We start from the raw sequence: 26,684 nt of genomic DNA, 5'->3' as shown, positions 1-26,684 counted from the left end.
GAGTCAGATAAATTAGTTTAGAGGGGGCTTTGTATGTGTATGTAATCCCTCATCTAGAACAGGAAGCATATAATGTAAATTTGAGCTTTTTAAAGGGTTAATTCAGTTTAATTGTTTGCTAACAATTTTATTTATCTCTGGTCTCTCTAAGGTTGAAGTGATGCCAACCACTGTTTCCTTTTAGTAGTGTTTGTTTGTTTCCCTATAGTGCAGCTGCACATGTAAAATGGCATGTAACTGTTTCAGTGTAATTATACTAAATTTGTGAATATGTTCCAAGCTTATGGCTGCCTGAATTAAGTGTAATGTCCACTGGTGACCTTGTAGCTTTGTGTCTCCATAGTGGGGAATATCTCCTAGTGCCAGTTTGCCGGTCCACTGTGGGGAGGGGGGTAGCCACTTTGTCAGTGGGTCAGTTTTGGGGGACTTTCTGGCGCGAGGTGTCTTAAAGCTAAGTGAATTTGCACTTATTCTTGGTTTGGCTGTCGTGGTCTATTCACAAATATATAGGTGTGTACTGGCTTGGGTATTTGCTTTCTCTCTCTCTCTTTCTGCTGTTCACTTCACAGTTTCTCCAGCACCTGGACACCTGGAGTGGCGGGGTGGAGCTGGAGCTGGCACTGAAGAAACCCCCCTTCCAGTGGGAGTTTTTATCTTTTTAACGAATGTATACATACTAATTACAATAAATTGTTATATACATAAGTGTTCGATATTATTTAATCTTACAATAATTCAAGTGGTTAACTTGTCTAACTGTCAGTTACGTTGGTACTTTTTCTGAAAGCCTCTTTTTTGTATGCTATCATTATCAATCCTTAGCATTAGCTCTCTGTGGTCGTTAGTTTAGGCTAACTCACATACACATACAGCATTCACATACAGTTAAAGCGTTAGGTATTTAAATTTTGAAATGATAACTTGGTTATTAGTAGCCTAGAGGATTAATGTCGCTAAAGTATGCTGACCTAGCATAAAAACCGAACAATTTGGAATGTTCACACAAAACCATTCCACACCACACAAAAAATTTAAAACCCATTCGCCTCAGTTTGCTGAATTTGAACGCACCTCAGATCCAGCTGTTTGCCTGCCTTGTGTTTCTGAGGGGACTGCATTAGGGTAAAGTCAAAGGAGTGGAGCAGTGGGAGTAATCCAGAAGCTTGAGAGGTCTCTAAGTGAATGTTGAAGTCTCCCAGTAGTATCGGGGGGGGGGGGGGGGGTTCCATCTTCTAGGAAGGAGCTGAGGAGTATAGCCAGTTCCTCAAGGAAGTCTCGAGGGGGACAGGTGGTCTGTCTTTGAATGGATGTTATCTGGGTCAGCCTGCAAGCAAACCAATGTTCTCGCTGCTCAGCTAAACCCTTACGACCAGCATCGTTACCAGTTGCGCTAATTCAATTAATTGAATAATTTAAAAAATGTTCATCACAGCACTGAACCGAAAACATTGTGAGAATCTGCACAAGTGTATGTCTATTTTGATGTATAATTATTTTCAAACACAGGGGTGAAATATTCCTGCTGTTTTGTTTTGAATGGGGGTAAAATTAGCATTATTTTTAAACCATCATCACTGAACTGAAGGCATGGTTAGAATCTGCACAAGTTACTCTCTGTTTTCATGCATCATTTATGCGTGTAGAGCCAGAATTGACGGAAATATCCACCACTTCCTCCCTCTGTCCCTGAGCATGGACAGCCCAACAGCTTCTCCTCATAATGGACTGTGATATACCACAGCTTGTGCTGCAGAGAGGAGTGGCCTGCTGAATGCCTAGGCAAAACCTGCACCAACTACAATTTCATTTGCAATCTGTCCATGAATAGATCAAAATCAAGTTATGTGGGTAAACTCCATTTACCAAGTAAGACAGTAAAAGTGGTCCAATATGAAACACAATGTAAATATTTCCATACAGTACATTTCTCCAAGGCATGCCAAGGAGAATCCTTTTATTTTGATTCATTAGGCAGCAACATAATACAATTGTATTTTACACAAATGCATTTTTTGTGAACAATGAATTGGCTGAAACCCGTCATTTGGCACCATTAGCTATGTAACTTCCACTTGCTAATGGGAAAGTGAGGCCAAAGAAAGAGGGTGGTCATAGTTTTCAAGCAAATAGATGTTTGAAGAGAGGGCAGATACCCAGACTAATTTGCAGTGCAGAAAAATGGTACATGAGAATGATCACCAAGTGGCTAACAGCATGTGGATAAAGATAAAAACTTAAAATAAAAATCTTAAATTTTATTATGAAATTAGCTTGGATGGACAAAGTACTAAGAACTGCATGAGTATTGAACCTGTTAGGCCATGTGTCTCGAGACATTTAGGCAAGGGTAAGTGATAATGTTAGGGTTACCACATACAGAGCAACACCACCGCTAATGTGTAGTAATCCTTACAATGACATATTGGGTAGCACTTTACAGATCAGTAATAAGTGGGTAATATCATGGTAGTGAGTGGGTAGTTCAATGGTAACATCATTTTAAAGTTGTACAAACCCACAAATTACAAAGTAATTACCAAGTTGTTTCTAAACAATAACCATGCAATTGCTATGGTTTAAGTCTATAACAAAATGGTAATATCTTGTAGTTAATATGTAATTATTTAAAAATTAAAAACTCAGGGTTTACTTATTATCAGATAATATTTCTGTAATTGCTGCAGTAACATGTTGGCCATAAAAGAGTAACACATTGATTACAACATAATAATACACTGATCAGAGGGAGTATACATGTAGTAGTTAGATGGTGAAATTCAGTATTTTACTGTTATTACCCTGAAACAAATGAAGAAGTTTTAAGGAAACTACATCATATCAGGGGTATCAGGGCTGTAAAATGCAGAATTGCCTGTTTCTACTTAATTTAATCCACAAAATATTGAAGAGAGTGCATACTTTCGTACACAGAAAACAAAACAGATAATTCCTTTCGTGCACTGAATTGACCGCTTTTCATTTTGTGGACAAAAGGCTGAATGCACTTCGCACTATGTGGGCGGAAGAAACTCTTTTTGTTGACAAAAATAATTCTGTCCACGTAATAGATGTCCTATAGCCAGCATTCATGCTGTTGTGGCATGAAATACAGAATGCGCTTATACTGTCATCATTACGTGGCCAAAACCAAATGTTCATTTTGTCCACGAAAGTATGTGCTCTCTTCAATATTTTGTGTACACAATGCTAACGAGTTTGTGTTTTTCGTGGACAAAAGGCATTACAGTGTTATATGGTTTCATAATGAATTTATGCGTTTCGTAGCACAGAAGCATCCATTTCGTAGCACAGAAGGCATCTGTCCACAAAAAAATGTCTTACATTTGGCGCCCCATACGGAAGACCATCAGCGTTTCCATGCTGTTTCGTTCCCCTGAACTCAATGGTGTATGTATGAGCACGAAGGAACAATGCCCATCTCTGCAAGCATGCAGCAGCCATGGATGGAACACACTTTTGTGGGTTAAAGATGGACACAGGGGGATGGTGATCAGTGAGTAGGGTAAAGTGTTTACCATAAAGGTACTGATTAAACTTTTTAATTCCCCATACCAGACTTAGGTAGGCTGCAGCTTTAAGTGAGAAAAATGCTCATTGTAGTCTTTGTGGGATATCACTGATAAGGCAGACCCAGTGTCCAAGTCCATTTTAAATGACACCCCCTCTACCTCAGGTGCAGGGTTGGGAGGGTTACTTTAAAAATGTATTCTGATACAATTAGTAATTACCTGTTAAAAATGTAATAAGTAATCCAAGTATCACAATATTAAAGTAATGTAACTTGATTACTTGATTACTCAGGTGACCGAGACCCCTTGATTCACACTTAAGACCCCCTGAAAGCCTCAACAGCAAAAATTGTGGGGGGCTCTGGAAAAATCTTTAAAAATTATTTGTCACTAAAAAGGTCTTTTAATCATTAAAGCTTGACAGACGCAGCCTGCGTCCAAATTCACATCCCTTCTTCTCGGTTGAATTGCTCACGAAGTATCCATCGCTAACGATGCTTGTTGCTTGTCTATGCGACGAAGTGTTGGCGAAAAAATAATTTTGAATTTACATCAAATTTAATCATAGTTACAATCTGTGTACAGCTCTGCATCCATCTCCACACCCATTACTCTTGTTTGAATTACTCATGAACTCGTCATTGCATAGATATGGAACACATGTCACAAGAAAGGGCGGAGCCGGAGCTTTGTAATGATGCTAGTCACATATTTGTACATACCTAAGTAATCACGTTATGAAGACAGATAAAACTTCTGCAAAGCAGGCTAATATCTTTACTAATTTCTTCACCCACTTTCACACTTGTGCTTCTCGGTTGAATAAGTCATGAAGTCCCTATTGCTTCACAACGTACCCATATCAAAATAAACAGCAGAACTTACCTTTTCCGATGGTAGTTATTTCTCTGTGTGACAAAGGGTCGTCAAGTAATCGGGTTTTGAAATCACAGCAAATTTCTGCATTGTCTCCAACATAGGCCTGACATTATTTTTCGTACAAAGTGTAAACACAAATGTAAACACAAAATAATGTATTTGCTTTTCATTGCAATGAGTCAAAAGCCATCTCCCAGCGCCCTCCCGTTTTGTTGTTTCTCCCAGGAAACTCCCGTAATTTCCATGGCAAACTTTATTATGATCAATCGTCATACACAGACCCATAGGTTTTGCATGTTTGTCTGACGTTACCCAAGTTGCCAGATCGTCTATGAAACACAATCTACACACTACAATTATTTACTATCCAACGCCCCCCGCCGAAAAAACCTCCCGTATTTTGAAACCTAAATGTTGGCAGGTATGAGTAGGGGACCCCCGATTGCCACTGGGTATTTCGCACACTGGCGGTAACTATGTGAATTTACTAACTATAATGTTAATTTGGTAGCTAGCTAGCTAGCTAACAGTACTAAAGTTGTCAGAACAGGTTGCTTGCAGTGTCTGTGGTAAAATTAACTATTTGGTCAGAAGAGACGTGATGAGGCTGTATTAGTTTGATAGCTAGCGAGATAGCTATTAGTTATATGACAATTGAGGAGTGAAAGTGCGTGAAAGCCAAATTAGCTAGCAAGCTATCTAGCTTTCTGTGTTGTTTTTTTATTGTAGCTAGCTAAGCTAGCTATGTGTTTGTTTGAAAGGTGATATTTGTATTTGTCAGCAGAATGTGATAGTAGCTAGCTAGTTATGTGTATTGTTTTGTTTGTATTGTAGCCAACTAGCTAGATTTGTCTTTGTAAGATGGTATTTGTACTGTTCAGTTGAATGTGCAGAGATAGTCAATGGTCCAGTCTTTCAAGCACTCTACTAACTATCAAACGTTAACGTTAGCTAACTGGATTTCTGTGTAGTTAACATCAGCGGTTGGTCTTACCTATATTTGTTTCTTAAAATTATATGTCGAGTCCTTGGATGATGACAGCATTTTCACAGCTGTATGGCATAACTTGCACTGTATTGTGATGTTGTTCCCCTTTTCTGCTTTAAAGACAAACTAATGGCGAAATTTCCACCCACTGAGAGCATTTTTTTTTCACTAGAGGCCATGATAATGAAATGGCAACTGTAAGATTGCCTGTGGTTTCACTCGAGACCAGAGTGTTGTGAGACTCGTTAAGTGTTGTAATGTGTGTGCATGTGCATGGTAGTATATCATTCTTTATTTTAAAATGTATTTTAAAATTGTAATCCTGCTAATAATCCCCATTTTTACTAAATGCATCGGTAATCTGATTACGTCTTTTTTTTCTGTAACTGTAGCGGAATACAGTTACCTTTTTTGTATCCTAATTACGTAACACCGTTACATGTATTCCGTTACTCCCCAAGCCTGCTCAACCCAGATAATTCTCCTGTCAGCCTTTCTGAGTGAGAAAAGTTCAATGCAAGCCAAATCCCTTTCATTAGAATCTGAATCAGAGTCACTTCATGAACATTCGTGGTTCTCTTTTTGTATTTTTAAAACTTTCTCACGTGGTTTGGCTCTGGACATTTTGTGTATGTGGCCTGATTTGTGACACCACACCTGATTTTTTTTAACCAACAATCAGCCGGATTGTGGGACTCCTTTCCACAGCGAAAACAAGCTGCAGTTTTCTCATGTTTCCTCTCTAACTTGTGAACAGCACAGTCCACTGTCATTTTATGATGCAATTCAACTGCATCTTTAGCAGCAGTATCCATTGAGATAGCGATCTCCATCGCATGAGTTAGAGTTAAGGCTCTCTCTGTTAGAAGCTGCTTCTGTATGCCGTCTTCCAAAACAGTGCAGGTAGTGGTTGCACTGAAAATAGCTATTAATCATGTTCATTACTGAAAAATACCAAAGAAAAGGGACGTCAAGAGAATAGAAAAAAAAAACAGCACAAATCAGAAGAACAATTAAGTGATTATTTTGTAAGCCACAGGCAACAGATCTCCATTTTCTTTCTTTTGTTTCATTTTTTCCTGCAGCTGTGCCTCACTGTCTAAGAATGTTTTACATTTCTTTGCATAGACATGAGTTTGGAGCCTGTGAATTTGGGGATGCGCTCCCTCTCCTCGTGGGCAGCAATGAAGACTTCGGCAATGACCACTGTCATTGCAATTGTGTTCCTATCCACATTGTGATGCTCACAGCTTCGGCGAACACAGGGTCTTTCTGAAGGTCCACAATACCGCCCGATAGCGGTTTATCACATCTTTTTTATGTCTTCACTGCAAAGAAGAAATTATGTCTGACTGTCTCCTTTCTGGAGCGGATATAGGAACAGTAATTATCAATGTACATGGCCTACCAAAAATAAATATTGCACAATGCCGTAAACACCACAATGTGTTGACAATAACACTATAAAAAAATTATTTAGGCAATATACAATAGAATGATAGAACACAATAAAACTACAGTACCCAAAAAGGTGGGGAAATTTTCCATGCATCATCCACTTACCACAGGAAGGACAAGGACCAGCATTTGGATGCTGCAGTGCAGCTTTCATCTGTTCCCTGAGAAAATCCCTCTTGTTTTTTAGGAATTTTTCCTGGAATTTTTTCAATTGTGCCTGGGCTGTTGGAGCCTCTTGATGACATTGGACCACACCTGTGAAAAAGAGGGAATCTGAGTAATTTTGCACTTAAAAGCTGTAACTGTAAAACTTATAACATTACTCGTAGCTACACACCTTTAGAGTTAGGCTACTCCACTTCCAAAATTGCATGCATTTTTCATAGTGAATCTACCTTGTCCACCATTATGGACAACTACCTAACTTGTACTGAAGGATGTCAGAACGTGCCCACCTTTATAGATTTATGATCTACAGTTGTCCACTATTCAACAGCTTCCAGACCTATTGTGGAAGCCCATTTTGCTAGTTTGCTAGCCCATTTTCCTTTTTTCTGCCAAAGAAGCTAGTTAGCTTAATTTCATATACTATTTTGATGGTCATGTAACTAGCCAGCTAGGTAACGTTAGCTAGTTCACTAACTATAGCTAGCTAGCTTATTTAAAAGCCTACAATACCTGACTAACAACACGAAACATACAGCTAACATGTTGTCAGATGGATAAATCAGAGAACGGGTGACTAACAAATTAATCAAATCAAGCTCTCTGACAAATGTGATCTGCTTAGAACATTGTTGAGATAGCTAAGTGCATGCTTACTAGAGGTGTACAAAGATGTCATTATCATTATCTGTATCTGTATCTGTTCAACCAACAAAATTATCTGTTTCTGTATCTGTATTCGGATGGTAGACTGGAAGTGGGCATGGTTTATACGTGAAAATATAAAAGTATAAAGTCATGTTAAATCGGGCAAATGTATTTTCTAACCTAATTCATTGGCAATGCAGTTTTTGTGTCTTCAAAGCATGAAATTGATTTAAATTTGGCATATAATTAATTATGAAATATATTTCCACATCCTCATACTGTACTTTTCATCTTTCTTTCTCGTTTTTTTATTTTTATTTTTAACTAAACTAAGTTTAATGAACTGTCTGAAGCCCTGAGCTGACTCAGTGGGGGCGACTACAGAATATAGCAATCACTTTTTCAATAATGTGTAGTAAATGAAACAACTTACGACTGGGTGGAGAGATTAACACATACAGCTAAAAACTACAGGTTCTAAGCTTCATTTTGATGTATAGGTTGCAGGTGTAATCCAGCTGCCACACCAGGCTTTTGTTTCGCTAGCTCCCGCACCTGACTCGGTGGGGGCAACTACAGAATATAGCAATCACTTTTCAATAATGTGAAGAAATTGAAACGACTAGTTAGTGAAATCAAAGTCCTATGTTGCAAAGAGAATGGGCATATCTTGTGGCCATCCACAATGATATGAATCGATTTAAAGAAACATAATGGCTGACGCACAGACATGTCAGTCATGGCTTTTTTTTCCGAATAATAACGAGCAGCTTCGGGTAGAAGAAATATCTGTTGCCATCGCATTATTTGTGCTTTCCCGAATAACAAATTCAGATTCGAGTACATCCCTAATGCTTACCTTGTCATGGCTCCAAGATAACTGTTGTTGAATGGAGGCCACGCTTGTTGGCAAACTCTCTCTGGTTGCTTGGCAACCTGTGCTCGTGTCAAAGTCACACTACCAGCAGAAGTGTTGATGGGTGCACAAGCTAGCGGACATAAATCTGGCAAAGAGGCTTGTGGACACATTAAGAAAGGGGAATAAAAAAATCATTCATTGGATGCAGAAAGTAAAATTGCTGTCCAGAAAAAAGCTATGTGGATTATGTGGTCGGCGAATGAAACTGAAAAGAAGCAATGCACCAAAGATGGATACAGATGGTAAGACAGCTGGCTAGAAATTAGGTACTTGTTTATCAGCATAACTTTACTACTTTTGCAGTGTGGTTACAGTGCCAATATTACGCAAAAGCATAATTATCTAAGCTAAAATTGTTCTGAATGAGCTAGAATTTCATAGAACTAATGAGCGAAGTCTAAGACTGATTCAGCATGAATATCAGTTCATGCAAGCCTGAGGTTAGCCAGCCTAACATTCTGTGTCTTCCAGGGTATGTCGGAGACACAGACAATATATCTCTATATCTCTCTAAGTCAGTTAGAGCCAATTCCAGCTTCTCACGGTCACACATAACATTGTCTTCCTGGTTAACATTCATGCTCAGGTTAGTGGAACTTCAAGAATTGACTTTAGTCAGTAAGGTAGACATTAATATTGTTGTCTAATTGTATTATTTTTTGTGTAGGTTCTCACAAGTCCTCAGACTAAGACAAATTGATTTGCTCCAGGAAGGTGTTGCACTAAGCAGCCGCACTCTGACAAAGATGTCAGCAAAGCTCAAATCAGTGTGCACCAGTTCTGTAAGGCACTTAGAGAGAAGGAAAGGAAGAGGATTGGAGGAATGAATTCATTTGTCGTTATTGATGAGAGAAAATTCTGCCTCAAGAGAAAGGTAAGAGTACCACCATAATTTCTGTCATTTTTGAATTCTGCTTGTATTAATCGTTGGGTAGTTTCAGGACAACTTAAATTATGTGGCAAGCTCAGAGTCCCTTTCAACATTTCTAGTATGGACGTGGACGCTTCAGGGGGACATGGAGAAGGTTGGGTGTCGAGGGTGGGTGTTTGGTTTGCTGGAGGTGAAAGACCAGCGCAGACGTCCAGTATTGAAGTTTGTCAAGCGAAGGACTCGAAATCGCCTCATGCCCATTATACGAAGATATGTAAGACCAGCAAGTACCATTCTTACTGACTCCTGGCCTGGATATCGAAGGCTCCAACAGGAGGGTTTTATACACTATCAGGTTAATCATCATAGGTTTTTTGTGCACCCTAGAACTGGTGCTCACACTCAACATCTTGAAAGGGCATGGAGAACTTTCAAAAGGGATGTGTACCATTACAGGGGAAAGATGACGGTGAAAAAACTGAAAGATAGTCTGACCTTCATAGAATGGCTCTGTTGGTTGGCTATGAAACATAGGAGTGGTGCTCTTGGTCAGCTCCTGGAAGACAGAGCTAAATATATGGTCTGATTGTTTGGGACATGTGATATGTAATGTGATGTGTAAACATACACTGTACAGCACAAAATGTTATCATTGATATTATTGTTCTGGTTTTACATTGAAGTAGGAGATAGTGTGTGATTTGAATCACATTTTCTTTTACCCAAGGGAAACAAAGGTGATACAAAATGATCTACAATAAATTATCTTTCTTGTAAAATAAACTTGGTGTTGTGCAACCTGGGTATTCCTTCCTTGGAGGTAGCCTGAAGTAAAAGGAACAGATAATCCTGATTAGGAGGTTCATATTTTCAGTGCAACTATGGCCTTCACCATTTTGGGTAACTGATGTCATATAAGATGACATAACACAAAAACAACATGGAAAGGGTGTATCTGAATTGTATAGCTCTAATATAATTTAGAATCAAGGTAGCTATTGTCTGTTCCAGCTTTCATACCATTACCTATTTCACATAATCATGTAGCACAGAAACCACTACCTGCACTGCCTGCACTGTTTTGGAAGACCGCTGTCATCACCTGGTGTGTATTGCTGTAATATAGAATTAATTAAACAGTAAAAATACTGAATTTCACCATCTAACTACTACATTGATACTCCCCCTGATCAGTGTGTTATGTTATAACAGTTAAATGTAATCATGTTCTTATAAATGTGTTACTCTTTTATGGCCACCATAATACTGCTGCAATTACAGAAATATTATTTGATAATAAGTAAACCCTGAGTTTTTCATTCTTAAATAATTACATATTAACTACAAGATATTACCATTTTGTTATAGACTTAAACCATAGCAATTGCATGGTTATTGTTTAGAAACAACTTGGTAATTACTTTGTAGTTTGAGACTGATGTTACCATGAGACTACCCACTCATTACCATATTACCCACATATCACCAATCTGTAAAGTGCTACCACATTTTGGCTTGTAAAAGTAGGTAATGTGCACTATAGAGGTAATACCACACATATTAGGGTCCCTAAATCTGAAGTCAAACACTATTTAGGAGGGTGGAATTAAAAACAAATAATTTTACAAGTGCGTATCACCATACTATACCTGTAGACCAATGGAAACAACATTACCATGGACAGTAATATGGGGGACACTCATATTGGATGAGCTCTGTCATTTGCATTTACCATGAAGGAACAGAAGCAATGCATTTCACTGTGGCATTGTTAACATGGATTTATCTCTTGACATTACACAATAATTTGTATATAATTTGTATTACAACTCTTAAACCTTACACTAGCAAGTCCTATTATTGCCAGTTAAACAGAGGGATTTGCAGCTTTAACATTTATTTCTGTTTCACAGGTGAGCCAAAAAAGGGGGATTGGTCCGCTGTGAAAGAGCAGGTGGATCATCAGTTTCCCTTATCTCTTATTTGTCTCATTTCAGCTTGACTCTTACACTAAACTCTCACAGCCACTGGCATAAATATCAAACAGTGCAACTGGTGCAGCGCACCGGGGCCCAGAAGCTTCCAAGGGCCCATGTAGCAGGGCGATTTTTTGCTGCTTTACTATTGTAGGTGGCCTTCTCGCACATTGACCGTTTCACGCAGTCTTCAAAGTAACCATTCAACGATCACTAAAACTACTTGTAATTGTGATAACTATACATACCACATTCCTACCTTGTGTATCACACTTATGGTTTTGAGTCATAGCCTATTTTTATGTATTTTTATTTGTTCTTATTGAAATGTTCCAAAACTGCATGTTTTCTTAAAAATAAATATTATTTCTACCCACCAAATATTTAATTTGGTTGCTTTCTTCTCAAAAGTTACAAAGGATTGCTGGGAAATGCTAATTTGTCCAAAGACCTTGCACCCTGTCATTTGTGATAACTTGTGTGGACGTTGTGATGTCAATTTTTTCTCAACAGTTCAACCAAGTGTTCTTCAGCAAGTGGACGATAAGTTAACAGCATAAATAATGTTTAGCAAGCCCAAACAAAAAAGCAGCACTCAAAAAAGGAAGGAAAAAAGAGAACAGGTTGAGTGTACTGCTAAACTGATGAAATTAGTTTTTTTAGATTTAGGTTTTTTTATCCATGCTTCATAAAATGCTAACGTTAGCAATGTTGAAGTGCAGCTGGGGGCTAACATCAGCACTTGTGTTTGGGGGGGGGGGGAACAAAAAATATTTGCACCGGGGCCAATCACAATACTATCTTATACTACAGCTCACAGCTTCAAAAACACTTCACACATTATGAAACGTTGTCTTATCAGAAACATGTAAAATCTGTCAATCTGGGCACAGTAATTAGGTGGAACAATGTGGATTTCAGCTGCAAAGGACCACAGCTTTGCACACTGTTGTAGAATATGGCCATTGACTCGTGAGTACACTAGTTAATTCCACGTGAGCTTGTTGCAGAGCAATCCTTGTCTTCCCCACAAAACCTGCTTTTTAATATCTATGCAAAATAAAGAGTCAGAGCCATATCTGAAAGAGTGAGTGTTGATTTTGCGCTATTACATCAATACCAGTAAATAAATAGTATACTAGTACGTGCTTGGTCAAATGGAGTAACCACTGACCACACAGGAACAAAGGTTTCAAGTTCATTCAAATGGTACACAGGACTCAAAGTATCTTGACAAAAACACAATGAGGGTGTTTGCCCTGAAAAGAATACAGTCTAAGGAAACCTTACTATGTGAACATGGGTTCATTCAATATATTTCCTTCCCATTGGCAAATGTTTAAATATGTAAATTCTTAAAGTACAGTTTAGCCATCAACAATTCAGTGGTAAAATCATGCTTGTGATGAAAAAATGTAACATTTGCATTTTTCAAAGTTAAGGACAAATGTTGACTGAATCAATGAGGTCAAGGAGTAGGTATTACTTATTTAAAATAGTAAGAATTTAATAAACAAATAGAAAGAATAAACAGCATGATTTCAAAAGTGTTTGTTTACATTGTTCAGAAAGTTACAACACTTGTTACCAGTTACAATGTTACCAGATACTTTATATTGTTATACTCACAATTTCTGATTTATGCCAGTCAGCACTTCTTGGTCGTGGGTCACTGACATCTGCACCAACACCTACACACTTACTGTATATTTTCTTAATAAATTGCATGATTATTGTATTATTACATTGCATTTAATCTGTATTTTGTTGCAAGAACCAATCCATCCTTGCACACAAAACTATAATTGGTAGAGGACAGTATTCTTAAGAACATACCTATCCCCCAAATAGTGGGGGGTCCCTGTATATCTAAATTATTTCATACTCTTGAATTGGCAGTTCTGTACCCGTTTAGTATTTCCTCACTGTTTCTTCAATTTTTTGAATTGTCATAGCACATAGGTAACAATGAACCTGTTAAAGTTTTCCAGCTGTTTAAATAGGGCCTTAAACCAAAGTGTGTGCTGATATTGCGCCTCACCTGATTATGTGTTTGTTTCAGTCTGCCTTGCTGTGATCTACATGATGAGGGTGCAGTTGTCATTGAGACATTTCTACAGTGGCTTCGCCGTCTGGATAGAATGAAGCAGGTAAACAAATCCACTGCATTCAACAGACATGACTGCAAATCTTAGATATGATAAGAACACACAGCAATGGATTTTCCACAGCATTATCTCAGGCTCAGGCAATGAGTGAATGTTTGCTAAAACTGTTAAGTGTATTATAATGAACATTGCTGCAGCAGAGGATATGCTATGAAGCTGTTTAATAGTTGCGACTGTTGAAGAATGAACTGAAGTCAGACTTTAGGAAAATACGTGCATTCTCTTTGCTGCACAAGGTATTAACTGAGGAGCTGAGCTCCAGACTAATGAGAGGCAGTGCAGTGCAATGCTGGCATTGGTTGCTCTTGTATTTTACATTAATGTATATAATGAGGTTTATGCATAAATATTCATCCTGAAACTAAGCCTGACACTATCGTTTAGCCATGCATAAAAGCGTGTACTGGGAGGTTGTCCAGACATCAAAGACAGCAACCTCAACAAAAACACCCCCACTACTGATTTGCATGTCATCAAAGTGATGCATGAAAGAACACTGCCAATAAAATCAAACATGTGGTCACATCTGGCCTTAAACAAGTGAAGGGAATTTGAACATCCAGCACAAACAATTTATTGACTGCACACTTTCAGGATATTTGGTCATTTGGTAACATCATATGAAAGCGATTGTTAATAAAGCAAGCAACGTTGATTAAACACGCTGCTGTGCACTGCCACAGTATTGCAGAGAGCTGCCCTTTTACGGAGCACTGTGTATTGCGGCATTTCAGTTTTTCATTTGTACAGTCAGTATTATTGTACAAAATACCAGAATCTTTTTTGTTTAAGCAATGGCCCTTTGCCTACCATTTTCAGTAAAACCAAGGAATTTGTTTATGCAACACTCATCTTTAAAGTGACAGCCAGTAATGACAAGGAGTTTTATTCACGTAAAAATTGCTAAAATATGAAGAATCTGCTGAAGTCTCACTGTTTCATTTTGGTAATGTATATGGTTCGTAAATGTTTATGTATATGGTGTATATGTATAAGTGAAGCTTCATAAATCCCAAATGAGTTGATTTGTCAGATATTATCAGATGTTTATTGGTTCTGATCTGATGTAGAAAAGTGTATTTCAGCAGGTATGGAAGGAGCAACCAGTGTTCTAGTATATCAGATTAGTTTCAGTGTCAAGTAGTGTTAGCAATATTATTTGAGGTTAATACTGGTTATCTTGTGCTTTGTCACTATAGCTTGTAGCTTTTTACTTTGTTGGTAACCTCCATTAGTTTTTCGTTCCATATTTAGTGCCGTTTTAGTGTTGTTGTTTTGCTAATTAGCTGGGCATGGTAGTTTCAGTGTCAGTGCTATTTCGCTAGAAGCTTACAGAGCAGCTGATTAGAAGATTGTATTCCATTAGGTGTGGAAGGAGCAACTGGCTAAGGTTAGTTTTACTGTTGATAGTCAATTAGTGTTAGCAACATTATTTGAGGTTAATACTGGTGTTATCTTGTCTTTCGTCACTATAGCTTGTAGCTTTTTTACCTTATTGGTAACAGGAAGAATGTCTCCACTGTTGCATTATTGATTAGGTGAAGTATTTAAGTAGCAGGTACAGCAGGAGCCTTGTTGGACAACAACACAATCAGCCAAGGACAAGGGACTCCAGCTGCTGGAGCCCATTGAGGAAGAATATCAGAAAGAACCCCCAAACACCATGTGTCTCCATCACATCACAGGTCCTTTCCCTCAGGACTTTCCTGAGAAACTGAATGTAGTCGTCAGTGCCTTCCTAGAGGATGGAACCCCCCATGGGCCAGGGGACTTCAGCATTCACCTAAAGACCTCTCAAGCTCCTGGAATCCTCCCCCTGCTCCACTCATGTGACCTCCCCCTAATGCAGACCCCTCCTAAACACAAGGCAGGCAAACAGCTAGACTTGGTCTCCCTGACAGACTGCTCCACCTCAGACCTGAAAGTCACCCCCTCAACCTCTCTGACCACTACTTTGTCTTGCTACTTTTTGTCTCTTTTTCTCTACTTTCTTCTGTATGACCTTCCTCTGTGCCTACCTCTGTCACTTGTCATAAGCTATGCAACCTCTCACCTTCAGCTTTCTCTTCCACAGTTCTTGCTTCCTGTCAGGAACGGGGATCGGGACACAAACGCGGACCACCGGGTAAACGGAACCAAGCGTTTAATAATAATCGTCGGGCAGTTCGTCGTACAGGGGCAGGCAGGGTTCAAAAACACGGGGAAGCAGTCCGGGGGCAGATCCAGGATCGGAAGTCGGGGCAGGCAGAGTCGGTAACCAGGCGGGCAAAAAGTGTCGGACGGGACCAAGTCGGCAGGCGAGGGACGAAGTCGGGAGACAGGCAGGATTCGGAAAACAGCAATCAGATCTCAGGGAAACTAGAGCGGGGACGAGACAGGAAGAAACTCACTGAAACGAACAAGCAATCAGACAGGGACACGCAGGGGAGATATAGGGCAGAGGTAACGAGGCGATGGGGTGCAGGTGAGCAGACACGCAGCGGGGCGGGGCTGAAACACAGGGGAAACATAGGTAAGGGGAAAAAAAACGAAAACACTGCGACTAAGGGGGCGGAGCCCTGACACTTCCCTCCTACCCCTTGATTCTTTCACAAACTTTCTGCTCACTCTGCTGGGTCCACCTTTCCTTATCTGTCATCTGCCCATCTCAGGAACCGCCACCAGGAAGGCCCGTGGTCCACTCCGCCCCGACAAACACAAGACAACACAGAGCACACAGCCAAGAGCACCAAAAGGAAAAGGAAAAAAAACGAAATAATTGATAAACTAACAAAAATAAAGTTCCTGGTCCAGGACCTCCGGGAACTTAAAACAAAACCAGACAAGGAAACAAAAAAAAAAGAAAACTCCAACTGATTCCCAAAGTAGCCAGCTTCTCAACAAAAAAAAACTAAACCCCGACTAAAACTCCCCACACGCAGAGCCTTCGTCCCTGGCGTCCCTCGCAACTAAATACCTGCCCGGCGCCCTAATCAGAAACAAGGAGCAGCTGCAAGCCCACACTCCAGCCAAACAATCATTCCATTTGCCCTGGAATGCGTGCTCCTGGCATCTACCAACCTACCTCCAGGGAATCCAGCCTGGCCAATTAACCCTGTCAGAACTCCTGACAAATGCACAGAAGAATTGTGCTGTAAAGTAAATCCCCTTCCACAACACAATTGCTTTTATATTATGAACAAGGTCTTCTTTGTGTTCAAACCTGTCATCGTTGTCGTCACAAGATAACTGCAGATTCCTGAACAAGTGGTTTGTGTGAAGAGCAGGTGAACCCAGAATTGCAGGGGTGTTATTTTTATATTTCACATGGATGGTTCAATTGTATTACATCATCAAAGCAATAAGCTTTGGCCCACCTCCTTTCAGCCAATGCTGCTGTCATTCTGTGTGTGTGCGACTCCATTTCAGGGCATAAACTAACTTTATGGAGGAATTGTGAGACACAAGAAGAGATGCTATTATGAGTTGACACTTTCACTCTGTGTGCTGAAGGTGGGTGTCACTTTGATTGACAGTGAGGCTCAGGGACACCCACAACTGTTTCTGCTGACACGCAGAAAAAAATATCTAGATGGGCTCAGCAGGGGAATGGGAAGTACAGTCATTTCCTGTGAATTAAATTAGATTTCCATGTTAAGGAATTTATTTTCACATATCCTTCAGCATATACTGTATATATTACCAACAGATAACTTCAGCTTTTATGTATGTAATAGTATGCATATTCTAGATAGTGGAATGTGTTAATTTACTAACTTTGCAAAATATATTGTACAATGTATGATATATGCATAAAACAGGCAACAGGAAACTGGCAACAACTGACACAGTTTAGACTATTTGCTGTACGTTTTAGAATACAAATGCCTTATATATATTAATTATTTATATATAACCCGTTTTTTCAATAAATTTCTTTTTCATTGGGGGTGAGGAGGAATGGAGTGCTTTGTGCATTGCAGTCTGAGGACAGCATTAGGAAGCACTCTTGTCTGACTCGAGGGAAGCTAAATCATTAGCATGATTGGTGTACAGAGTTATCTCTCTGAAACACTATCCATCAGCTCAGCCCCTGACACTAAATTCCCAGTAAAATGGATTTTCTGGCCACAGGCAGTTATCTTGTGGTCACCAGTAAAATCACCTGATCATGAAATTACAACATCTGTTGATAAGCCCCTCTTCCTGAAATTACCTTTGCCATCACTCAGAGCTGACCTGCTTTCGCTGTCCCATAGATAAGCTCTTCTAATTGCAATTAAGTTATTTGAAGAGCTTGCCCATTATCTTCAATACATTCTGTACATATGCTTTCTCTTCGTCTAGAACGATATTCTGATGGCGGTCATTATGTTTCTAATTGGGCCACCGTGTACTTCTGACAGTATCAACTAACCTAATGAGTCTGCGATGGTACAGGAAAGCCCAGACCTTGGCATAACCTTCACACTGTCTAAATATTGGTTGACTATCTTGACAGCCTCTTATCCAAAACAACAAACAATTTTCCATATTTTATCATTTTACATAATTTTATTCAGCTGCATTCATAGTGAAGCTCTGCTCAAGGTTACAACAGCATAACCCCTGGGTTTTAAAGCCATGGGCCTTCGGTTCCAGATTCTTTTGGATAACCTCTCTCCCAGAGAGGATTAAAAAGGATTACTCCTTTGTTCCTATTGTAGACATCAACTGTTGTGTTAAGGACTCTTTCTACAATGTGCCTGGGTGGAGTGTGGAATTAGAAAGCAAGAACTGGCCAGGTGGTAATGTGACCCTTTTCTTACCAATTGATTTGTATCTACTACTAATTCCCTCTGGAACTCTCTATTTGCCAGTTTTGTCGTTTAGCTGCTTGAATCCTTGCCGTATGTTGCACACAAGTCATCATTCGCTCTGCCTAATTCACAGAATTGGAACTTTGACTCTTCAACAGCCAGGAGCCATGTCACTGCTGTGCTGGTGCTATATCTCAACAGCAAGGGAGACGTCACCATCTTGAACGCCGCAATCTTACGCCCTCTTTGTTTCTATGGATACTCCAGTCTTCTTTCTCTTGTGCCACCCATCAGCATCCTTGTATCGAACGGCGCTGATATGAATATGATTGATTTGTGACCTCCAGAGACTTCAGCATTCGCATCCAGGGGAAACTGCAGCAGCTGTCAGAAGCATTACATAAACAGCTCTAGCAGATTCAGCCTTCTTTCAGAAATGGCAGCAATGTTCTCATCATGTGTAATCAATTGATCCCATAAACTCAAAGTAGAAAAAATAAGCTATATGTAAAAATAAAAAAAAGCTATATGTGTAGCCTCACATTACATTATTATGAGGGGCACAAAAATGTACATGATATATATATATATATATTGATGTTTTCCACAAGAGTGAATTTATGAAGGTTTTGTAATAAAACATTATAATCCTGTAAGAATTTAGGATAAAAGTATAGTGGTTTGGACATACTGTATTACCGTAAAAGGGGCTGGGGTGGCAGGAAGTAACACCTCACTCTATACCAGTCTAACATTTTAATATTTAGTCCACTTTTCTGTTGGATTATTCATATCAGTGCGCAAGGACTACTCTAGAATGATTCCACTCTTTCATTTCTACCACTTTCCTTTTACCTGCACTTCAGAATAAACAGTGTCCTTGCATTAGTACAGCTGTACACAAGTTCACACTCACCTCTCAGCATGGCACTGTAATCTACTCCATCCTTTAATCCAGTGACCAATAGTATCCATTCCAGTACAAGGTTTCCAATACAAAGACGGCAACACTGACAGTAAAGACACATGAACTGCACTGTCATTTTTATAATTCGCAGATGAAAAAAAAAACCCAAAAGATTATCATACTATAATTCATTGCATGCTATCAAATACTTCCATGTTTTGTGAATCAAAGCAGTTATTGGATAACACTTTACTTGGATAGTCTGCCCACAGAGGGTTTACAGAGTATTTCTAACATTTCAATAACTTATTAGTTGAGATTCAACAATTCAACTGTTTCACTCTGTCTGTTGATGTTTACTAGATTATCTATAGAGTATATGTAATGATTCATGAATATACCCACATATTCTCAGAATAAGTTAGTTGAATTTCAACAGCTCACTCAGCCTATGGTATACAAATATTCAACAATGTAGATGTAAATATTTAACAAACAATTAGTGAACCATTTCATTAATCTTTGTTGAATATTCAAAAAAAGTGTTTCATTAATCTTTGTTCTAATTTTAAAGCTATATATATATATATATATATATATATATATATATATATATATATATATATACATATATACATATATATGCATGTGTTTAAGTTATTTCTTTTATCCATGTTGAACATGAGTAAGTTTTCGGTTGCATGTTCCTACACTGGTTGTGGTAAATGTTTTTTTCTTCCATGTAGTCTATACACTCATCTGTATCTGTAATATATTTATCTGTACATGCAAACTCAGGAGACAGAGGAGGCGTCCAGCAACAGGAAGGTTGTTGGTTCAATCCTGATTCCTCCTGACCCTGTCGAATTGTCCTTGAGCAAGACACTGAACCCCAAACTGCTCCAAATGTGTAGGTTGGGGCCTTGCATGGTAGCCTCCACCATCAGTTTGAGTGTGTGTGTGTGTGTGTGTGTGTGTGTGTGTGTGTGTGTGTGTGTGTGTGTGAATGGGTGAGTGTGAGGCATGGAATTGTAAAGCGCTTTGAGTGCTCAGAGTAGAAAAAACACTATATAAACATTTACCATTTACTTAACCAGAATACTGTGGACTACTGACTTATTCACGTATGTAGAACATTCATACACCTTATCTTTTATCCCAGCATTTCAACTACATATGTAAACATGAAGTTGATTCTCACTTGCATAACCAGTTAATTTCTGTAAATTTTCACTTCGACTACCAAAGTAAAGTGAAAAATAGCTGAGAATCTATAAATTCAGCAACATATAAATAGACATGGAAGTCGACTATCACTTGCATAACCAGTTAGCATCTGAAGATTTTCATTTGGACTACCAAAGTAAAGCGAAAACTAACTGAGAGTCTGCAAACTCAACAACATATTAATAGATATGGAAGTCGACTATCACTTGCATAACCAGTTAGTAGCTCTAGACATTCATTTGGACTACCAAAGTAAAGTGAAAACTAGCTGAGATTCTACAGGCTATTTAAAAACTTGACCAGTGTGCGCACTGTAGGGCTGAACAATTACAGGAACATGCCAGCTTTTTGGGAAACTAGCTTATTTGCTGTCTACCCCAGAGTTAGATAAGAGGATACATACCGTTCTCTTCTCTGCATATGCAATAACCCAGTCTGACACCCACACCATTGGACTAGGTCAGCATAATTCACTGGAGGTGGGTACCACCAGCTAGCCTATAGACCCCAAAAGTGACAAAATAGACCTCCTATCAACTCCAAAATATTCCTGTCTACGTGTTGTGACGGCAAATAAGATGACAAATAAGCTAATTTCCCAGGATGTCTACAGGTATAAACAAGTTAAATTTAAGACTTTTTAAGACCTTTTTAATACCATTTTAAATGAAATTTAATGCCAAATCTGTGATAGAACGTCACATCGATTTCCGGATTATATATTGTGATCCCAACTTGCGAGTTATATTGTTTATTTTAATTGTTTCAAGCTAATTTTTACATCATTTAATTTTTTTATCTTGTATGTTAGTACAACCACAGCCTAAAAACTACACGTCCCATAAAACCATGGAGCTTTCTCATTCCCGCTCTCTGGCCTTGCTAGCTAGAGTGCGTCTAATCATTACTATCAGCTATCGCTATAGCAGCTAACTTGCATGCCCGTCGTTAGCAGCAATGGTGTCGCTTAGCCATATTCTCCTCTTTTGAATCCAAATATATCCTCACACCGAACAGAGGAAATTCCCAGCTCCTGAAATGAATCCGAACTTGAGTAATGATGGATAGTATGCGAAGCCCATTGTAATTTTCCATAGGGAATTAACTTCCGACACCAGCGAAGAACCAGTAATGACGTACCCACCTCGGTACTCTATAGAATCTTTGGCATTGTCTTGACTGCGAGTTTTACAACACCAAAAACGAAATAACTCGTTTTTCAGGACTTTTGAGATGTGCCTTGGTCTTGCAGACTACACAAATTCTCGCAGTGACGTGACTAAAAAATATGTAAGACCAAACGAATCTGAATTTAAGACAATTTACGACTTTATAAGACCTTATATTAGTAAAACTTTATTTAAGACATTTTAAGACTTTTTAAGGACCCACGGCCACCCTGTTTCCCAAAAAGTTGGCATGTTTCTTTAAGTCACTGACCAAAGCAAACACAAATACTATTTTCTTACATAATCCAAGCAGGCACCAAACATGGCAACAATTCTGACACAAATCTGCCGATATTTTGGCAATGGTATTCCAACATTGTCAAGATATTGGGATGTCAATGTGTCTACAATATTGGCATAATAATACTGTTACAACATTACAACTATATGAAGTAGCCTACTCCTTTCATCTGAAAATAGATTCAGATTTGTTGTAATAGTTTGATACTGCTGGGATAGCTCTGTATTATTTAGTTATAACTGGGGAAACAAGCACACAGTCCACAACACAGGCAGAGGATCTGCTACTGCTCTGACAACAGTAAAAGTAGGGCAGTCCCAAGGGCCATACTTCCTCAATAATCAACTTCTTCCCCAAACTATCCTTATTTTCCCTGTTGTTTATTACAATTCTTAGCTTTCCTTTTTTTCTTTTGTGATTCTTCCTCTTCTTCTCCTTCTTTGCTTTGCATTTATTACTCTTTGCTTTGCATTTTTTCTTCCTTTTTTCTCTTCATCTGAAGAGTCAGAACTTGAAGAGTCTAGATCAGAACTTGGTGAGTCTACATCATCCACGTAGTCCTCCCTAGATTTGGCTTCTACATGGCACAGTAAGAGAGAGGTATGGTTAATGATATTACAATAAAAAGTAAACAAAGGCAGGAGGTGTCAGGGCTCCCGCCCCCTAGCTGTTGTGTTTTTGTTTTTCCCTGTCCATGTGCCTTTGTTTTCCTTGTGTTCTAGCCCTGCCCCGCTCTCCGCCCTGTCTCCGCCCACCTGATTGTCTCCACCTGCCTGCCTGCACACCTGCTTCCCATCACCTAATCAGCCCAGCCCTATATCTACCCTGCTTGTCTCTGTGTTGTTTGCCAGATCGTGTCCGTGTTTCTGCCTGTCTCGTTTCCTGCCTGTTTTCCCTGTTTGGATTTTGCTGGTTTTTGCCTCGCCTGTTCCTCGACATCGTTTTTGCCTGCCCTTCTGTCCTGATTGCCTGATCTGCCTGCCTTCTAGGTTTGACCCTGCCTGTTTCTGTTTTTGATCCCTGTTTTGCCCTTGGACTGCCTACCTGGTATTTTGACCCTGCCTGTTTTTGGACTGCCTGCTTGTTTTGACGATTCTATTAATAAACGCCTGTGATTGGAGCACTCGTGGTCCGCATCTGAGTCCGTGCCTGAGTCCTGACAGGAGGTGACACATGAGAGATGAGGGTGGGGTCAGAAACACAACAGAGGCACACAGCACAAGGAAAACAAAAACAGAGAACTCATAGCAGACAATACATAAAACGCCCAGCAGGGCAACAAGAATTCAAATGTCCAGACTGGAATGCTGACATCAAGTCACCTCTTCACCGCTTACCAAATTTTAGGTCGGATGACTAAACGTACATGTACTTTAATGTTAATTGACAGACTGTAGTATAAATTTAGTGGAACACCAATCTTGATGCATCTCCTCCAACTGCTGTTTCAATGAAGCATTCTCTGCTGTCAGTTCTTCAGCCTGCCTTTGCAGGCTCTCTGCTTTGCTCTTCCACCTCATCATCTCCTCCCTGATTGGCTTCTTAGCCTTTTGCAAAGCTACAAATATAATTTTAATTAGGCTTATTTTTATTTGTTTATGAACTTGACCAAGAACAAAACCTGTTCAAAGTCACTTATGAAAAATCCACATCAGCCTGGTTTGGATCAAGCTCCAGACAGTGCAAGTAAGCTACAATCAAGGTGGGGCGGACCATGGGTAGAGAAACTGCCGGGACGTGGAGTGAATAAATACTTTAACCATAGCTAGACATCAGCTCTGGTCTGTCTGACAGCGTAGTAGGCCTACAGTTAATCATTAATTATGGTCTAATAACTACTGAGAATATTTATTTCACTTTTGTGTTAATTTAGTAAGATAACTGGAGTTCAACTGTAGCTAGCTACTTAGCTAAATAAGCCACCTAATGTACCTATCATAGCTAAGTTAGCTATCCTTACTGGCCCACTAGACTTAGATTTTCAAGCTCTGTTGAGGATAATGAAGGATTCTCTACAATGTAATTTTAGCTATCGAATTCGGGGTGTAATTACACACTGTCGTTTTCATTTTTTCATACGGAAAATACCAATAAAGGCAACTTAATGATTGCTAAATAGCTATCAAGCACCCCATGGCGAGAACTGTGAAGTAACGCTATCTTACAAGCCAACCAAAAAGTTGGTTACTGTAATTTAAGTAAGTTAACTGGCTAGTTAACATTACATAGCAATAATCTGTGATTTATGAGAAACTTAATACCTTGTGAGTCATCACTGGCAGCTCGAGTGCGTGCTCTTGTCTGGTGTTCGTTCATCCCCTGACCAGAGAAAAAAGGATGCATTTCAGATTGGAAAGGAATGTTGCGAATATCTAAAATCATCTATCAGCATACTGTTAATGTTAATTTATTTAACTTAAGGTAACTTACCGCAAATTAGACCTGTGGTTGTGCACCAACTCGATGCAATGTCTCTGATGCAAGTTGCAACCGCCTCATGTAGTACTACACACCGGAAGGTAGAGCTTTCGAGTGAACAATTGTACCGTTATGTTTCCCCTGCTGTTTTCAAAATAAATCGGGCGCGCATTTGATAGAGAGAGATGGGGTTGCATCAGCAACTGTTAAAAAAAGTTTATGTAAATGAAAATGACAAAACAGCGTTGAAGTTAATTGTGTGGCTTCAGAAGAAAGGCCTGCTGAAATGAATGATGTGACCACAAAATGAGAATGGCGAAGTTCTGATGTATTGACAACTTTGTCTGGTAAGTAACCTTAGCCTTGTTATGCAGCTACAATACAATCAGTAGGCTTATGTGTATCTTTACGACTGCAAATAGAATCAGTGACAATATGTATTTAATGTTCTCTATGTACGTTAGCCTTATCTACCTGTCAGTCTATAGGCTTGTGTGCAAACAGATAGGAAACGATAAAGGTGGGGGATAGGGGTGGGGGGTGGTAGTGATAGACCTATGATAAGCTACTGTATGCTCTATTTGTTATGGTAGAATGTATAGCCTACACACCTATATTCGTCATGGCTTGAAGTACAAGCTGCTGTTATTAATTACCACTATGTGGTACTGTTCTACATGGATTGTTGAGGTATTGTAATTTTAATGTTCCGAGTTTTTAGAATATTTTTAGCATTATTTTCTGGCATTTCCTCTTATAGGAAATGTGAGGGATTTTTTATTTGGATCAACATCGTTTAACTGCTACACCAGCAGAGAATGATAGCCTTTGATAACCTGGAGGCTTGTTGTAAATGTTGCATGATGTCTACCGCCCACCCCTACAATGCAGAGCTAATATTAGCTAGCTACTGTAGTTCTTTTATGAAAATATACCAATATCTTTGGTAGTAGTAGGCTGGTTGGCCTATTCATTGAAAGCATTGTAGAAAGCATTCATATGAAATATGTTAATTACGTGTTACACATGTTACTTCACCTAAAGTTACCTATGGGCTACTTTACATTGGTGTACCTATATGTACATACATCATCTCTTTCACATACACATACACACACACACACACACACACACACACACACGCACACACACACAAACACACACACACACACAGCATTTGCTTAGAAATATTAATGTTAACTGAATGTAAAGAAGACATCCATGAGCATGAGGTAACACTTATATTTTGTCATTTTGAGGGAATGTCGACGTAAGAAATGCAGATGTCAGAGGAGGAGTGTCAGATTAGGCTCAATCTTCTTTAATTCAATTCAATTCATTTTTATTTGTATAGCGCTTTTTACAACACAAGTTGTCACAAAGCAGCTTTACATTGTCAAGCTTTACATTGTCAAGAAACCTTGAGCAGAACCGGGCTCAGAGGGGGGGGGCATCTGCTTCTGGCCGGCACTGGGCAGATAGAGTTAGAGACAAGTTATGCAATGTACTTTAAGACATTTACGATTGACAGACAATAGTAGTTAACAGCAGAGTGATTATAAGAATGTCTCCTAGGATGTCCGGTTTTTGGAATGCAGTTGGCTTTGATGGGCAGGGCAGCGAGGTAGCAGGACTGGAAAACGGGATGAGACGCTTGGGCTACAGCTCCGGACAGGAGCCCGTAGCAGGGATAGGAAGCAAACAGAAAACAGTGGTTAGTGGATGATAAGAATGGCAGGGATGTAGAACAGAGAGGCAGGAGAGGAGGGGCAGAGAAAAAGGTGTGCAACAAGGAAAAACCCTGGCAGGCTAACATTATGGCAGCATGCCTAGGGGACGGGAGGCAAGGGACCGGCATAGCCATGAGGGTGACCCTAAGACAGTCAACACCAGATCACGGCACAGGGTCCATGAAAGCAATGACCACTTAGTCCACCAGAAACTCTATGATCCACGCCAGCACCAGGCCATGTCCCTCAGCTGAAGGATTTACTATATAGATATGTTTTGAGCCTAGACTTAAAGGTGGAGAGAGAGTCTGTTCCCCGAATATCGGAGGGTAAGCTGTTCCACAGGAGAGGGGCTTGATAGGAAAAGGCTCTACTGCCTACAGTAGTTTTGCCCACTCTTGGAATGATGAGTCCGGCATTTTGGGAGCGAAGGGCTATCTGCGGAAGATATGGGTGAAGAAGGTCCTTAAGATAGGGGGGGGCAAGCCCATTTAAAGCCTTAAATGTGAGTAAGAGTATTTTAAAAACGATCTGGTATTTAATAGGTAGCCA

This window comes from Megalops cyprinoides, chromosome 3 (genome assembly GCF_013368585.1).
Source record: "Megalops cyprinoides isolate fMegCyp1 chromosome 3, fMegCyp1.pri, whole genome shotgun sequence".
NCBI classification, from domain to species: Eukaryota; Metazoa; Chordata; class Actinopteri; order Elopiformes; family Megalopidae; genus Megalops; species Megalops cyprinoides.
The sequence above is the reverse complement of the archived record's forward strand: the minus strand, read 5'-3'. Positions refer to the sequence as shown.